This window comes from Pleurodeles waltl, chromosome 6 (genome assembly GCF_031143425.1).
Source record: "Pleurodeles waltl isolate 20211129_DDA chromosome 6, aPleWal1.hap1.20221129, whole genome shotgun sequence".
Taxonomy (NCBI): Eukaryota; Metazoa; Chordata; class Amphibia; order Caudata; family Salamandridae; genus Pleurodeles; species Pleurodeles waltl.
The window spans coordinates 1,690,898,695-1,690,915,415 of record NC_090445.1 but is presented as its reverse complement, the minus strand read 5'-3'; positions in this window follow the sequence as shown (position 1 = coordinate 1,690,915,415).

Genomic DNA, 16,721 nt, shown 5'->3' with positions numbered 1-16,721 from the left:
AGCTGGGTGTCATCTGCATAGGAAACGATGTTCATGCCATAGTTCCTGATGATAGGGGCGAGCGGGGTCATGTAGATGTTGAACAGTGTAGGGCTCAACGTGGATCCTTATGGTACTTCACAGCTGATATCTGTAGATTCTGACATGTGTGGAGAGAGTCTGACTTTCTGTGTTCTGACTATTAGGAAGAAGTGTATCCATCGAAGGGCCTTTCCGCGTATGCCTGCTGAGTGGAGTCTGGCACAGAGGGTGCGGTGGGACACTGTATTGAAGCGAGCTGAAAGATGTAGTAGGATGAGGGATGCTGTTTGGCTGTCATCAAGGAGGGAGCAGATGTCATCTGTGGTGGCGAGCAAGGTGATTTTGGTGCTGTGGTTAGTTCTGAATCCTGTTTGGGAGATCTCCAGGATGTTGTTATCCTCTGTGTGTTGACGGAGCTGAATGTTGATTGCTTTCCCGGTGACCTTAGCTGGGAAGGGCAGTAGCGAGATGGGGCAGTAGTTCTTGAGATCCAATGGGTCGGCTGCGGGTTTCATCAGAAGTGGGTTGACCTCGTTGTGGTTGCAGTCCTCGGGAAAGGTTGCTGACTCTAGAGAGCAGTTGATGGTCTTGCAGAGTTCGGGCACGAACAAGGCACTGGCTTTGAGAAGATGTAGTTGGGGCAGGAGTCAGTATGGGCGCCAGAGTGGATGCTGCTCATGATGGAGTGAGCCTCGTCAGTCGTAAGGGGGGTCCAGGTGTGCAGGAGTCGAGGGGGTTCGGTAGATCCTGGTGGGGGCGTTGTTGGTGAGTTCAGAGAGTCTTGGGGTCCGAAGCTGTCATAGATGTCTCTTATTTTACGGTGAAAGAAGGTGGCTAGTCTGCCGCAGAGATCCTGAAATGGAGGGATGTTAGTGGTCTAGACAGATTAGAGATGTTTTTGGCCCTCATTACAACTTTGGCAGTAACTGCCGCCTACTGCCACGGCGACGGCCGCCAACATCCCGTCGTCGTGGCTACCAGCCGCCCACCCGCATTATGACTGTAGACAGAATTCCACCAGAAGGCTGGCAGAATACCGTTGACGGTCATGGCAACGGACGGCGGCAGCAGCGCCAAGCCAAAACACGACCGACCGTATCATGAGCAATGATACGGCCTGGCGGTGTTTTGCTGGTTGGCGCTGCTGCTGGCAGCAGTGCTGTGTCCGACTCCTGCCGGAGGACCCCCTGCAAGCAGGTAAGTCGGGTTCTCCAACAGGAGAGAGGTGTGGGTGGTGGTGTGTGCGTGTGTGGGGGTGTTGTGTGTGTGGGGGGGTGTCTGCTAGTGTATGCGTGCATGCAGGTGTGCGACAATATATGACTGAATGTGAGTGTACGTGTATGTTGTGTGTTGTGAATGCGTGTGTGCGACAATATATGTTGGTATGTGTTGCGGTGTGTGGGTGTGTATGTGTGCATGCGTGGGTGGATATGCATGTGTATGTGATTGTGTGTGTGTGTGCGTGTGTGTGTGTAAATGAGCGAGGGGGCAGGAGGGGGGGAGGGGGGAGGACTCTGGGGAGGAGGGCGGAGTCTCCAGCCCAGCGGCCGCTACCACCCTGGCGGCCGGAGTGGTACATTGGCGGTTTGGCTTGAGCCAAACCGCCAATGTTGTAATTTGCAAAAGGGTACCGCCAGCCTGTTGGCAGTGCCTTTCCCCAAATTACCGCCGATCGCCAGGGTCGTAATGAGGGCCATAGATTTTTATTGCTTATTTGTGCTCTGCACTGGTTTATTCTGACACTGTTTGACAAGCATTCTGCACAAACATCTTATAAGCAATGCCGATTAGAACATATTGATTGATTGCCTAAATTTTTCTTGCTTTTTTTTTGTTCTGACATTTATTGTGTTTAGCACAAAGAATGAGTTACTCAATTAGCTGTAAAATTATGTAATCCTGACTAAATATACCACTGACAGCCATTGTTCTTACACACGATGCTTACTCCAGGTTCTTAGCAGTTTATAAGGTATCTTCTATTCCTTTTTATAACTTTCTAAACAGAAGGCAGACTGGAGAAGTCTGACAAGAAACAGCAAATCCACACTATTCTTTCCTGAGACCACTAAAGCGAAAAGAGGAACAGAAGAAGAAGCTTTAGGCGTAAAATTTCTTATTTGCCAAAGTCATGTTAGAGAACATTCAAACACCAGGCTCTGCGAGTCAGTCCTTTATCGTGCCCTAAGTGCAGGAATAGTGGTACATGTGAAAATCATCTTTACACCAGTCTCGGGTACACGTAAATATGCAAAGAATTTTTTTGTCAAAAACCAAAAGAGGCTTGATCATGCCACATAATTCCAAGGAACATGCAACTTTTGAAATGAGTTTACAGTTTTATCAGAGGCAGGACCCGAAGTGACCAGGATGCTGGGGATTTTCCCAGCCCAACTGGCCATTCTAACCTGGGAGGGGAATTCCCCCATGTAAGTTTGCTGATGAGTCCTTTGGATATTTTCTGCTTGTTAAATAAGGGGATTCCCTTCAAATTCCAATGTGATACACCTGCCAGTCATTCTCTATATGATGAGAGTCACAAGAAAACGATTGACACTTCATTGTCATAATGTTTACATGTGAGAGACATCTCTAAGCAAGGAATCACAACTTAAAGTCCGTCTCTCATACTTCTGCCTATAATTGTTTTAGTGATTAAATAGGTCTGGAAAACAACTGAAGCTGTCAATAGCTAGACCAAAAAATACTTTTATTCACACACACATAAATATAGTGAGCCCTATTTACAAACTGCACTTTGTAGGACATTAAGTAGTACCATGGTAGAACTAGTCACAGACTTATAATTGGGGGTGCACCCCTCATTCCGGTGGCACTGATAACGCAAAACTGAAACATGTACCTAACTAAAAACAAGACAGCCATCTTAAAAGATTTAATTAAATAAATGCACTAAAACAGAGCAAGCCTTGTAGGGTAAAAGTCACTAGGTGACGGGGCATGAGTCTGCAAGCCAAAGGCTAAGCTAACTCCTGTATCTCATTAAAACAAACTAGGATTCACTACATCCTATCTTTCCGGCTTTTAGATCTCAGCCAAGTGTGCTTGATTCCTTCCTGCTGTATATTCAGAGTTCACAATGCAAGAGTCCTTCCTATTGCATTTGTCAAAGGATTGCACAAAACTTATGCTTCACAGATCACACTCACCCTTGCACTATAGAGCAAAAGATGATCCATGGCACTTTGTTGTATGTTGTAGTGGACAGAATCTAGGGCCAGATGTAGGAAAAAATCAAATTGCGACTTGCAATTTGCGAGTCTGTGCGACTCGCAAATTGCAAGTCGCAATTTGACATGCAGAAAGGTGTCTCAGACACCTTCTGCAACTCGCAATGGGGTCGCAAAGACCCACCTCATAAATATTTATGAGGTGGGTCGCAGTTTGCGACCCCATTGCGAGTATAGGCACTCGCTAACATGGAGGCCTGCTGACGTCAGCAGGCCTCCATGTTAGCGACCTGCCTTTTAAATAAAGGTTTTTTTTTTTTTTGAAGTGCAGCCCGTTTTCCTCACAGGAAAACGAGCTGCATTTCAAAAAATTCCGAAACCTTTAGTTTCGGAATTTTCAGGGCAGGGAGTGGTCCCTTGGACCACTCCCTGCCCTGAAAAAATAATATGGGGTCCATTCACAAAGGGGAAGGGGTCCTATGGGACCCCTTCCCGTTTGCGAATGGGTTACCATCCACTTCAAGTGGATGGTAACTGCGACTCCATTTGCGACCGCATACGCGGTCGCAAATGGAATTGCATACCATTGCGAATCGCAAATAGGAAGGGAACACCCCTTCCTATTTGCGATTCGGAAATGCATTTTGCGAGTCGGTCCCGACTCGCAAAATGCATTTCTGCATAGGAATCACGCATTTGCGAGTCGCAAACGGCAAATTTTGCCGTTTGCGACTCGCAAAGTGCTTCCTACATCTGGCCCCTAAATGTGCTTTACACAATAACAGAAAGTTTAGTTTAGTTTAGTTTAGTTTATAAGATTTGTAAAGCGCATGGCGACCCGAAGGCATCCCAGCGCTAAAAGCAGCAACGCACAAATAGGAGGGGGGATCAATGCTAATTACAGAATAAAAACGTTTTGAGCTTTTTCCTAAAGAGGTGCTCGGAGGATTCATAACGGAGCTCCAAAGGAAGGGTATTCCAAAGGTGGGAGCCCTTACTGGAAAAAGAATTGTTGCCCCAGACTCTCTTAGATCGAGAAATGTGTGAATACCTAAGAGAGGAAGAACGTAAGTTCCTAGAAGGAGTATGCAGGGAGATCCGTTTCCTTAGAGAGATGGGACCTTTACCATGTAGGGCCCTATGGACAATGCAGAGAGATTTAAAATGGATCCGTTCTTTGATGGGGAGCCAGTGGAGGGTGGAGATAGCCAATTTGGCGGATGAATATTTTGAGGAGTGAGTAAGAAGCCTGGCAGCTGCATTTTGCACTCTTTGCAGCTTCTTTATAACATAAAAAGGGGAGCTAAGGAACAGAGAGTTTCCGTAATCCAGACGGGAAAGAATTAAGGCTTGGATGAGAATTCTTCTGGCTGTAGGAGGAAGAAGAGAGAGAATCTTTCTGAACATGCGCATAAGACCAAAGCAGGTAGAAGAAACTTTACTGGCTTGAGAGTCCATAGTAAGCCTGGGGTCAAGCATCACACCTAGAGTTTTAACCTGAGATTTGGGGGGAGGAAGAGTACTGAAGGCATCTGAGAGCGAGGGAAGGGGAAGAGGGGGGGACCGTTGCCCAAAACCAGGACTTCCGATTTTCCATCGTTAAATTTGAGTTTGGACTTGTTCATCCATTTGGCGATGTCACTCCTACAGCGGGAGAGATTGGTCACCGGCGAGTCTCCAGAGCTGGAGAGGGATACCACTAACTGGGTGTCATCTGCATAGGTGACCAAGGACAGATTATGAGGGGCAACTACTCTAGCTAAAGGTGACAAGTAAACGTTAAAAAGAGTGGGGCTAAGGGACGAGCCCTGGGGGACTCCACATGCCAAGGGGAAAAGGCCAGAAAAGAAGGTCCGGTCCAAGACTTGGAAAGATCTGTCTCTAAGGAAGGAGGAAAACCAAGAGAGGGCGGAACCTCCGACTCCTACATCCGATAGTCTCCGACAGAGAAGATCATGGTCGACAGTGTCGAAAGCTGCACTTAGGTCAAGCAGGATGATGGCTACGTGAGACCCTAGGTCTAAGAGCTGGCGGGCCGTCTCAGTTACTGAAAGGAGAGCTGACTCAGCACTGTGCAAGACTCTAAAGCCCATTTGGGTGGGATGAAGAAGTTCATTGCTTTCGAGATAGTTGGTTAGTTCAGTGTTGACATGTTTCTCAAGGATTTTTGCGGAGATAGGGAGGAGGGCAATAGATCTGAAATTTTCCAATAAAGTGGGGTCAAGTTTGGGTTTCTTCAGAAGGGGTTTAACCACAGCATGTTTAAATGACTGGGGAAGGGAGCCCGAGGATAAGGAGCTGTTAAGAATTTTAGTGAGAGGAGGAGCAATGGTGCCTGCTACCTGCAAGAGAGCAGAGGGAGGGGCGGGGTCCAGAGGGGAGCCGGATTTAATTTTGGACAGGAAATTAGTGGTCACCTCCTCGGTGAGAGGGAGGAAGGAGGTTAGAGAGACTCCTACAGGAAGGGAGTCAGTGTCATTACAAATAGAGGGATCATTCATATAGACGGGAAACCCAGAGTATATACTGATGACTTTTTCCTGAAAAAAGGATGCCAGTCGATCACTGTGGGAGACGGAGGCTTCCGTCATAGGGGTAGAAATGGGAGGGGAGGTAAGGTCTCTAAAAATTTGAGAAACTTCTTTCTGAGGACATGAAGAACATTCTATTTTTCCACCATAAAAGGTAGACTGGGCAGTTTTAATATTGCGGTGATAGGTTCTGACTGATTGCTTGTAGATCTCTCTGTTAGAGAGACTGTAGTTTTTACGCCACAGTCTCTCAAGTTTTTTACAGTTCTTTTTTAACTCAAGCAGGTAAGGGGAGAACCAGGGTTTAGATTTGTGGGGTGAGGGAACCACTCTGGTTCTGATGGGTAGAACAACATCCAAGGAGGATGAGATCCATTTATCAAAAGAGTCTGCAGTTTCTGGGGCAGATGAGTGACCGGTTTTGCCATAAGTCAAGAGGGCCTTACGCCATTCTTCCGGGTCCAGTTTTGACCAAATGCGTCCAGATGTGGTGGTGCTGGGGAGGTGCCCTTGGGTGGCATCATACGGGAAAGTGAAAGTGAGAAGGGAGTGATCGGTCCAGAGTAATGGCAGGGGAGGGGCCGTCAGCAAGTTGGCAATATTGCTGAACATAAGATCCAACGTGTGACCCTTCTGGTGGGTAGGGCCAGATACATGCTGAATTAGTTGGAGTGCTGCTAGAGAGGTTGCCAGTAATTTAGCCGAAGGGCAGTCGGAGTTGTCGAGATGAATATTAAAATCTCCGAAAATAGTTAAGTTGGAGAGATTGCAGATATGACTGGCTGCAACCTCCGGAAGAGAATCCAGGAAACGTAGCACAGGTCCAGGTGGTCGATAGAGCAGAATTCCTGAAAAGGTGAAAGTGGGGGACAAACATAGTGAGAACATTAGGCTCTCACAATCAGGAATATCTAAGGGTAAGGTGGTGCATTTAATAGTAGTTTTATGAATGATAGCTATTCCACCACCTCTGGTGGAGGGCCTATCTAAATGAATCATGGAATAAATGGAAGGCAGAGAGTTACAGATGTGTACTGTAGAATCTTCATCGAGCCAGGTTTCAGTAAGAAACAGTACATCAGGCAAAAGATCTTCAAGGAGATTATAGATGTGTAGAGAATGAGCGGGGAGGGATCGGCAGTTAAGCAGCATCATTGTTGCTGGGTGGGGAGAAGGAATTTCAGAGGACGTGGAGGGTAGGGCGGTCGAACCACAGCGTGGGCAGGAAAGGAGGAAGGGGAAATGAAGGTCGCTTGAATGGGTGAGACAGGAATTAGAGGTCCTACAAGCCAATAGCTGCGAAGAAGAGTAGACTAACCTCATTGGGGAAAAAAGAACAGCATCTCTGGGCTCAGAATGCTCAGGACGCTCCAGGGCGTGGACGGGCGCAGACGGGCGCAGACGGGCTTGCCTTTGGCGTGCCCGCTGCGCGCGTCCGCTGCGTGGCCGGCTCCCCTCTGTCATTAAATACTGAAGAGAGGCAGCTCGAGCCGGCTTAGGGGAGAGAAAAAGACTATACCGTCAACCTAACAAAATGGCGGTATAGAAATGTCCCAGACAGGAAGAAGGGTAAAAGAAAGCTGAGCACCCGGTAGCCACTAACCACGGGCTCCGGTGCTCAAACACGGCGTGAATAAAGAAACAGAAGTCAAAGGTAAGTTTAAAAGGCCCAGAGTGAAAGACTCATGAATAAAAAGTAATTATTTAAAAATCGTAATTCTTTTTAAAAAAGCAGTCAAATTCAACAAAGAGTAATTATTTAAAAATCTTAATTTTTAAAAAAAGCAGTCAAATTCAACAAACAGTAATTATCACAATCATCAATGTTAAAAAATGGGAGCCTACTTGTGTGTCACTCGCTGCGCGGCCGGCTCCCCTCTGTCATTAAATACTGACGAGAGGCAGCCTGAGCCGGCTTAGGGGAGAGAAAAAGACTATACCGTCAACCTAACAAAATGGCGGTATAGAAATGTCCCAGACAGGAAGAAGGGTAAAAGAAAGCTGAGCACCCGGTAGCCACTAACCACGGGCTCTGGTGCTCAAACACGGCGTGAATAAAGAAACAGAAGTCAAAGGTAAGTTTAAAAGGCCCAGAGTGAAAGACCCATGAATAAAAAGTAATTATTTAAAAATCGTAATTCTTTTTAAAAAAAGCAGTCAAATTCAACAAACAGTAATTATCACAATCATCAATGTTAAAAAATGGGAGCCTACTTGTGTGTCACTCGCTGCGCGGCCGGCTCCCCTCTGTCATTAAATACTGAAGAGAGGCAGCTTGAGCCGGCTTAGGGGAGAGAAAAAGACTATACCGTCAACCTAACAAAATGGCGGTATAGAAATGTCCCAGACAGGAAGAAGGGTAAAAGAAAGCTGAGCACCCGGTAGCCACTAACCACGGGCTCCGGTGCTCAAACACGGCGTGAATAAAGAAACAGAAGTCAAAGGTAAGTTTAAAAGGCCCAGAGTGAAAGACTCATGAATAAAAAGTAATTATTTAAAAATCGTAATTCTTTTTTAAAAAGCAGTCAAATTCAACAAACAGTAATTATTTAAAAATCTTAATTTTTAAAAAAAGCAGTCAAATTCAACAAACAGTAATTATCACAATCATCAATGTTAAAAAATGGGAGCCTACTTGTGTGTCACTCGCTGCGCGGCCGGCTCCCCTCTGTCATTAAATACTGACGAGAGGCAGCCTGAGCCGGCTTAGGGGAGAGAAAAAGACTATACCGTCAACCTAACAAAATGGCGGTATAGAAATGTCCCAGACAGGAAGAAGGGTAAAAGAAAGCTGAGCACCCGGTAGCCACTAACCACGGGCTCTGGTGCTCAAACACGGCGTGAATAAAGAAACAGAAGTCAAAGGTAAGTTTAAAAGGCCCAGAGTGAAAGACCCATGAATAAAAAGTAATTATTTAAAAATCGTAATTCTTTTTAAAAAAGCAGTCAAATTCAACAAACAGTAATTATTTAAAAATCGTAATTTTAAAAAAAAGCAGTCAAATTCAACAAACAGTAATTATCACAATCATCAATGTTAAAAAATGGGAGCCTACTTGTGTGTCACTCGCTGTATGAAGGTGTCTGGATAAAGCCAGTATAAATAAGTATATTATACATATAACTTTAGTAAAATAAAAAATCTTGACTAACATCAGACCTAAAGATGACATGGCAGTAGCTGAGATTAAAAAAAACGCACACACATAAACACATATGCAAATTGTTGGAGCATTTTACAGAGATAGTGACTTTTTGCCCCAGCACTAAGTACAAAATGATGGACTTCATGCAGCAGTTATACAACTAATGATGAAATAGAAGCTGACATGCATGGCACTGCCCTGCGTTTGAGTCGCTTTGCCATACGCCCCTGTTCTTGCATCCGCTACTGGTCTTTCTGTATTTTTGCCCTTTAACAACTAAAAAAAATCCTGTTACAAATGGAACGTGGCACATGCTGCAAGAGGTTTTTAATTGAGTGATTATTGCATTGTGGGTTTTTTTCAATTCAGCCTGAACTTTAGGAGTTGAAGCTTCTATATTTACAAACTGGAAAATTAAGCCCTTGGTAAGAACAGACATTAGGTTGTCTGTTGTGTGACCAGATTGTAGAATTCATCTGTTACTCAATAGGCCTGCCTAGTGACAAGCTCTCCTCTCGCCCCTCTGGCCTCCACATCATCAGTGTATGTGTGCTCGCATCCATTGCGTCAACTTTGCTGGAGACCTACAGGGTGCTGGACATTGGGGGCATATTTACAAGGAATTGGCATAGGGCAGTGCTGCAAGCTTTCTGCTGCACTCACTGATGCCAATGCAAAATGGCAGAAATGCACCGTATTTACAAGACACCATGCTTTTTTGTCATTAACCCCTGTGTTGGCACAGAAATTGCTGCCAAGCGCCAACTGAGGCACTCTTGCATAATGCTGCCAGGGTGTTTGCATTTTTGGCAGGATTGTTTTTGCACAGGAAGGGTGACCTTCCTGCACGAAAACAGTCCAGGGAAGAATTTTCCTCTTTCTATTTGTGCTACACAATGCAGCACACATAGAAAGGGGAAACAACGAGGAGAAATAAAGATATTTCTACATGTTGCGCCTGCCCTGGGGAGGCATAAGGTTTTGATGCATTTCCAGGTTCACAAATTGTTCTAAAGACTAGAAGACAAAGCACACCTCCCTGGTCTTCTATGAACATACCTTGCAGAAGGTGTGTCCTCAAAGTCTTGACAAGATTGTTGTAGACGATGTGGCCAAGTGCTCTAGGGGTCTTTCTTCTGTACTTCTTCTTTCTCGTGCTTGTGTTACCACAACAAGATGTTTATGATGCAATTGTTAATCATATTTCAGTGAAAACAGAGGGTTTGGGGTGTGACCTAGTTGGCAACCTGACATACAGGCCCTCCTCATGACTTTTGCGGTCGTTTCGTTAGACTAACGAAGCCACAGGCGCCGAAAGACCTCCAGTGCTGCCTGCCTTAAGACCACCCTATTACGACTGATTTCGGAATTCTGTCCGAAATCGGGCAAAATTCTGACACCAGTCGTGTTGGCGGTCGGCAGTGAAGAGGCGGTTCCACTGCCAGCACCGCCATGCCAAAACAACGCTGTACGCCGTATTATGACCCATAATACAGCGTGGCGGTGTCATGATGGCGGGACACTGCCGGAGGTGGAAGCGCTGGGACCCGTCCCCTCCCGGACGACCTCCTCGATGAACGAGGTAAGTGGATCGTCCGACAGGGAAGGGGGGATGTGTGTGTGAGTGTGCAAGTGCGTGTGTGAATGTTGTGAATGCAGGGGGAGAAGGGGTGTTTGTGGGTGTGTGAGTGATTGTAGATGTGGTGAGGGGTGTGTGTGAGTGTTTGTGGATTGGGGTGGGGGTGCATGTGTGTAAGTGGATTGGGGTGGGGGTGGGAGGGTGTGTGAATGTTTGTAGATGGGGAGGGGGAACGGGTGAGTGCATGAGTGCGGGTGTGGGCATTTGGGTGCATGACTGCGATTGAGCGGGTGCAAGGGGTGAGTGTGTGCATGCATGTGCATGTGTATGTAAGTGGATGGGGAGGGGGTGCGAGTTTTTGTGAGTGAACGGGGAGAGTGGGTGCATGTGTGTCAGTGGACGGGGAGAGCGGGTGAGTGCATGTATGCGGTGCAGGGGTGTGTGAATGCCTGTATGCACTGGGGGTGTGAATGTATGTGTGCGCTGGAGGGGGGAGGGGGAAATGTGAATGCGTGCATGAGTGCGGTGTTTGTGCATATATGTCAGTGTGAATGGGGTGTATGATGTGAGTGCGTGGGTGAGTGGGGGTGTGTTTGTGTGTGGGAGTATGTGGGTGCATGTGTGCGGGTATGTGGACGTGTGTACGGGAGTATCCCGGCAACAGGAAAGCAGATTTGTGTCGCCAGAATACAAGACCGCCAGCTTTTCCTGTCGGTTCGACCGCCAGAAAATGCTGGCGGTCTTCTGCATCGTAATACCGCTAGTGGTATTACGGCATCCGCCGGGCTGGAGGTGCTCACCTCCAGCCCGGCGGACCGTGGAAAAGTGGTGGGACGGGCGGAATATCTGAGTTTGGCTTAGGCCAAACCACCAAATTCGTAATTTGGCGGGCTTCACCACTGCGGGGGGACCGCCACCACGGCCCTGGCGATCTTCAGACCACTAGAGTCATAATAAGGGACACAGTGTCCCAACAAAGATCCAGAAAAATATCTGCTCTCTCAATCAGTCCCCCAAAACGGGTAATACATTCACCCCCGAATAGACGACCCCAGGCATCATAAGTAATCCATTAGCCCCTAAACCCTTTCCATAACTGTTTATTGTTCCCTGTATTTTAACATTGACTGCGATAGGACAGACTTCCTGCAGACTCGCATGAGATGAAGACAAAGATGGCCGCCTGGAGGCAGGTTTGACCTGTGGCCTGACGGTGGCTCACGTAAAAGACCTGTCTGCTCTCCGATGTGGTTGGTGCCTCAAGAAGAAAGAATTACAAAGCATCACTCTACCTTTAGAGAAAACCATGCCTTATACGAGTCCACGACACAACACTGCAAGGAATGGCGATAGGGGGCGCCCGAGGCGACCGGAGGACGTGAGGCTGTGCTGACACTGCTGAACCTGAAGGAGGGGCATCCATCAAGTGAAGGTAAGAAGCTTGGGCTGGTCCATTTATCAGATGGCCTGAACACTCTTGAAAGCACAACACACGGGTAGACCAGGTCCTTTACCCAACCTAAGCAGAGGACCATATTTACGACATACCCTTATACACGTTATACACAAACTGCCATACCTTCTTTTCTTACTGCAGACATTTTAACATGTGGATGAGATATAGAGAGATGATGTCACTACTATCTTGCAATAAATTATCACAACAAATTATCACAACCCAGAATTAATATCACAGCACTTTCTAGCATGCAGCTGCCTATCTATGGTCTGTTCTACCACTTCTGAAACCTTAACATGCGCCCACCAGCTTGTTTGATGAGTTCCAAGTATTCACAAGAGGAGGACCTGCACACCAAAATCTTTGGACTCATGTGCAATATTTCCCCATCGTAGAGTAATATTTCATGTGGGCTTTCCCGGATAATGGTCACTTGAAAGTTTGAGAAGACCCACATGTTTTCACTTTTTACCATTCCAAACCTGTACTTCCGGCCCAGTGTACATATATTTAGATTTTTGTGTTTTGGCTTTGGGCTTTTTTCTGAACTAATTTGGCCTCCATTCCGAGTAACTTGGATATGTCGCCTATTAACACACTCACACAAATACAAAACCAGTCTGAGCATGCGCGGCCTGCGGAGTGCTTACCAACAGATAAGGCTTTGTTGGGTGATGAAGATATGCCTATGTGCGATTACCACTTATTACATGTATAAGGCATTTTGGAAGCTCGCCAACATATATTTCTATTCAAACAGATTTTGAATCACAGAAATAAGCGCCCAGACTGAAGTAACATGCCCACCCATGTCTGTCTAACGCCAATCACATTTCCTTTTAAAATTCTCTTTTCTTTAAAATTCACTTTCTTCTGATAGTTCCTCCAATGTTTTAATCCTGCCTTTGGAAAGAAGAGCTGACTGCTCGTTTTTTAGCTCGACGCATCGTTTTTAGTTCTTTAACCACGCTCGTCTATTTTGAGAAATAAACATTTACTGCAAATTCGCTCGGCATCATTGACACAGGCATGAGTTGTTGGAGTGTTTGCATAAAATGCATGTGTTGTTTCCTGGGGGTGGGGAGCGCAGCTCTGCCACCGTTTCAGCTGACGCCGGCTTTGATGTCGAGACACCGCAGGTCCCAGAAGAGGCTGCCGAGAGGCGCGGGCCACGAGCGCTGTATTCTTCACGCACCAGTTGTTTTTTAATTGGGAGGGCCGCTATCTCTGCGGCGCAGCGCTGTAATTGGCGCTGTTACCCTTGACGCGTGGACTCCGGTCTCTGCCTTCACGGGGTCCCTGGCGTCCACAGGTCCAGTTTAATACTGAGCACTTGTTATTACACAATAGCTACCTTTTCTGGCCGAGATGGATTTTGCAAGCTTCTATCGTGGGCGTAGCTTCTGTGAGGGTGTTACCCCCCTCCTAAAAATGTACTCTGTAGTAAATAGTTGGGTTCAGGTGCTTTCAGTCCTGTACGGTGAAGTGTCTGTTGGATTTCACCCATATATATATATACATATATAGAGAGAGAGAGAGAGAGACACACACACACACCCTCCATTGGTATCCTGGTTGTCATAATTGCTAAGAGTTTGTGGCGTAACAGTCAGAGCTGCTGACTTTGGAGCGAGGGAACCAGGCTCCAGTCCAGTCTAGGTGAGGGCTCAACATCCTGTGATTCTGGGCACATCACTCAATCTCCCCCTGCCTACCAAAAATGAAGTGTTATTGTGTAATGTAACTAGTGCTAATGTAAAGCACTCCGGGTAGGGTTTGCGCTATATAAAATTGCAAAAATAAAAGCGTTTTTTAACAAGATATGCCAGCATGGTTGTTGGGAAACCTGAAGGTTACACCCCCAATCTTACCGACCAACCTGCACCACACCCCTCTATGTGAGAGATTTTTTAGCACTTAATGTATGTTTTTGTTCTCAGGATGAGCGTTACTGGGAAAGGGAACGTAAAGTATGCAATAATGAAGTGTAGAGTTCTGGTACGATACAATGGACCTGCATGCATGCCCTTCTATGGGTCATAGGTCAAAGTGCTTTTAGACTTGTGATAGCAATTAGGGCCCATATTTATACTTTTTTAGCGCCACATTTGTGCTGCTTTTTGCCGCAAAAACGGCACAGACTTACAAAATACAATTGTATTTTGCAAGTTTGCGCTGCTTTTGCAGCAAAAAATGACGCAAATGTAGCAGTAAAAAAGTATAAATATGGGCTTAGGTGTGCTCCTTCCACAAGCAGCTCAGCATTTGACACGCCACTCAATGCCTCATTTACAATTGGACGGAGCAGGAACTCTACAATAAATTGTACCTAGTTCAGAGTTGGAGAAAACCTCAGGGTATGGTGACCAGATGTTAAAAAAAGAACATTTCACTAAAATTGAAGGAGGACTACAATATTTCATCAGCCAAGGGGAACAGAATAACAGTTTGCATCACCCTAGTAAAATAGACTAGGAACTGAGGAAATAAAGTGCAATTTTTAAATGCACTATCACACCTGTTAAGTTGCTTTCTGAGAACAGCTACTCCAAGCAATCAATCAACAAAGCTTTATTCAGTCAACAGGCCACTAAAGCAACACAATAATAAATAATCATGATATATAAACATATAAAACATATACATTCCTAAGTTAAAACAATTAAATATCAAATCCACTTTAAGACACAACTGCCCAATTAAAACTCATAAATCAACCACGTCGCACCCTATTTGCAAAACATGTTGCGTATATGCCAATGCCATTCTGCTACTAAAAACTTACTAACAACAATAATTCATGCGCTAGACCTATGACTTTTTAAAATCCTCAATGCTATCGCATATTTGTTCATCCCCATTTCCCGACAAATCCTACGAATCCATTTGGACCTTGGGGATGAATAAGCAGGGCAAAAAAACATAAAATGTTCAACTGTTTCTTGGGGAACCACCACACACAGGGCATATTTCGGAGGTAACAATTTGTCCCCAACCACTCGTCAGAGACTTCAGGGGCAAAGACCCAAAATGAAATCTAGCATATAATCCTTTGCCTAAAAGATCAGGTATCACATCTAGATAAGATTCAAACTGTGGGTACCATTTAAAATCAATAAAACAATTAGTTAATCGGCCAAGGGATTTACAGCAAATATAATCATTCTTCACATAAGACCAATATACAGATTTCAGAACTTTTATATGGGATTTCTCTAAAATATGGGGATTCTCCCAGAAGTCTCTTAAGTCCAAAGTGCGGAACCAATTGGATACATGCTTTACCCAAGGGACAGAGGCCGAGTTGGGCCTCCCTAGCAACTCAAGAAGTGAGGTCTTAAAAATATCTAGTTCAGGAACAATCCAAAGCCCTACCCAGTTTAATAGGAGTCTTAGGACAATTATATTGGCTATTAGATTTAAACCCAGATCTAAAAATATTGGAATCAATGGAGTACTACGGGGGCACGCAACCAAAGCCCTCACAAAATTATTCTCACCCACAGTTAGTGTATTACTTTTGGTAGGTCCCCATTCTCCGCACCACAGACAGCAGCACCCTGTGCCTTAGCCACATAAATCTTAATAGCTGGGGAAACAGTTTTAGAGGTCGTGCTCTTAAAAAAGCACAGAATAGAGGCCTCACTATGTTGTAGAAGACCCACACTTTTATTAATCTGATCCTCCCAACACAATCTGCTAGATAACCTCACATCCAGATAATCAAATGTGCTGACCTTACACAAAGGGACTCCATCCAGTATGATAGTACATTTCTTGCGTGGTCCAGGATGGAGTACCATCAATTTAGTTTGATTTAAGTTCAACTCCAGACCATAATTCCGACAAAACAGATTAAATCTATCGACAAGGGTTTGAAGACCCATTGGGGTCTTTGAGATAAGGAGTGAATCATCAGCAAAGAGAAGAATGGGGATTTTCTGGGCATTTAGGGTGGGGGCATCATTCAGGCAGGAAAGCATATCCTGTACCACCTCACTGATAAAAAGGGAAAAGAAGAATGGGGCTAAAACACAACCCTGGCGAACTCCCCTACGAATGGGGATTTTACCAGTCAGCTCACCTTGATTGCCCCATCTCACTTGCGCATATGTGTCTTCGTGCAACCGGTTTAAAATTTGAATTATACTAACAGGGGTTCGTATTTTATACAACACTTCCAATAGTTTATCCCTAGGGACCAAATCAAAAGCAGATCTCAGATCAACGAAGACAACATACAAGGGTTGCTTTGCGAGAACGACATATTTCCATTTTAAAATGGCCAGCCTAAATACCTGATCCCCCGTACTAATCTTGGGTCGGAACCCGGCCTCGAGGGGTTCAAGGATCCGACGATCAGTGGCCCAACTGGTTAGTCTTCCTAGAAGTTGTTTTGCAAATACTTTTTGTACAATATCAATTAGACTAATCGGTCTATAATTAATTGGAAGGTTAGCATTGCCCTTTTTATAAATAGGGATAATTTCTGCCCCCTTCCACGTGGTCGGGATTGGGCCCCTTTTTGCTATTTGGTTCGACAATAAATCTATGTACCAGGCCCAAATAACAGGTTCAGATCTATAAAGATCACCTGGGATCTTATCCGGTCGTGGAGCTTTACCTGGCTTAAGGGAATTGATTGTATCAAAAGTTTTCTCCAATAAAAAGTGGAAATAATCCTCATGATCATGGAAACCCTTTCCTGAAGAATCAGAGGCAAGGTTCGCATCTAATGTAGGCAAAAAGCCCTGTTTTGTATCCTTAGTATTAGTTGCCAGCAGAGTGCCAGCC